Raw genomic sequence first — 1,901 nt, forward strand, 5'->3', positions numbered from 1 at the left:
TTTGGGAGGGGGTGGCGATGGCTGCGGGGGTTCGGGGAGGGTCTTTACCCGGCAATGCCAAGGGCCTTCGTAGCGGGCGGCTGCTGCACTTGGTTGTTGTTACAGGTGGGCCATGAATGCTGTCACGCCCCTGCTTTGGCATCTAAAATGATCGTGTGACTTGGTCCTTTATTCTGTTCCGTCCCCCTCAGACTCTGACACCGCCTACTCTGTCCTCGTTCAGTCAGTTGGAAGGGCTCTCCCATTACCATTCCCTGAAAGAATTTGGGAAATATTGACATTTTTCTGCCTCAATCGTTGAAATAATTTACCAGTAAAAACTTCTTGGTCTGGATTCTTTATTTTTGGTTTTATTTGTAATTATTGGGGGATTGAGGCGGGAGGTTTTTAAATGTAGTACTATTTTCTCAGATCAGTTGGGAAATCTATATTTTGCAAAGAATTTGTCTACTTCCTTTCCTCTTTATGAAATTCATAGGCAAAAAGTCACCCCTTGTGTTATGTTACTATCTTTAAGATCGCTAATGATCTTTGTTCCTATTGCAGCTTACTCCTATTACAGACAATTTGTGTTTTCTTTCTGATTTTTTTTAGACATTTGTAGGCCAGGACATAAATGAATAGAACAGTAATTTTCTATCCAAACACTGACTCTAGCCCACTTCAATCTCCCAAAGTTTAATGAACAGAACAGGGAAGATGCCCTAAACTGAACTCAATGCTTTGGAATCTGATATTTTTACTAATCTCCTTAGGAAATTAATAACTTAATATTTCCAAAGAACCAACTTTGGCATTGCCTTTTGTCAAAGGTAGTTCTACTCTCTATTTAATTAATTTCTGCTCTTATTTTTGGTATTTATTATACTTATTTGGGTTATACATGCTATTCTTTTCCTACTTCCTTAAATGTTTAGATAATTAATCTTCAAGCATTATTCTTTTTAATGTATTCATTCAAAGCTATGGTTTTCCCTCTTAGAATTGCTTCAGCTGTTACCCTCAAGTTTATAACTGTTGTATTTTTTCTGTTATTCAGTGCAAATTTTTCTAATTGGCATTGTGATTTCTTCTTGAAGGCATGGAAACTCCATTTCCAAACATTTGGGGGTTTGTTTTCACACAATCTTTTCCAGTTTAATTATATTGTGGTCAGAAAAGACAATCTGTATGATTTCAATAATTTAAAATGTTTTGAAACTTGGTTTTTGGCTGAGCATATGGCCTTTTTGTTAAATGTTGCATTGGAACTTAAAATCTTGAAAAGAATATGTATTATGTAGGTTTTAGATATACTTTTAGGTATGGTTTTATGTTATCATTATATTTAATGACAGTATTGAATGATGTTTTTCAAATATTCTATATCCTCACTATTTTTCATCTACATAATCTATTAATTACTGAAAGAGGTAAGTTAAAAATTTCAACTCTAAATGTATAAATGTATATTTGTGTATTTCTCTTTTAGTTCTGTCGAGTTTTCAAGCACTTAAAGTAATTCAAGCACTGCTATTAAGTGAAAATACATTGAAGATTGGTATGTCCTCTTGTGGAATTGGCCCTTTTAAGATTGTTAAATATACTTTTTTATCTGTAGTAATATTTCTTGCATTATAGTCTGTTTTGTCTGATACTAGAATAGCCATGGACATTTTCATTTAGTCCATGTTTGCATGATGTATATTTTTCTATCCTTTTCCTTTCAACTAATATATTTCCTTCTATTTAAAATGATTATATTATAAACAACACATGGTTGGGTCTTTTTAAAATAGGATTCAGACTAATGTTCTTTGGTTTTTAATCAAATTGTTAGGCCCATTTTCATTTCAAGTAATTAGAAATATAACTGGGTTTAAGTCTACAATCTTGCTATTTGTCCCATATGCTCTTCGTTC

The 1,901-nt window shown here is 33.4% G+C and overlaps 1 non-coding gene across 1 annotated transcript; it reads right to left on the reverse strand.

Annotated features, from left to right (window-relative positions):
• Window positions 1-596: 596 nt before the first annotated feature.
• On the reverse strand, window positions 597-729 carry LOC111766305 (small nucleolar RNA SNORA36 family). Its single transcript, XR_002798383.2, has one exon. It is a non-coding gene; the product is annotated as a small nucleolar RNA SNORA36 family (small nucleolar RNA).
• Between the last annotated feature and the right edge of the window lie 1,172 nt (window positions 730-1,901).

This window comes from Dasypus novemcinctus, chromosome 12 (genome assembly GCF_030445035.2).
Source record: "Dasypus novemcinctus isolate mDasNov1 chromosome 12, mDasNov1.1.hap2, whole genome shotgun sequence".
NCBI classification, from domain to species: Eukaryota; Metazoa; Chordata; class Mammalia; order Cingulata; family Dasypodidae; genus Dasypus; species Dasypus novemcinctus.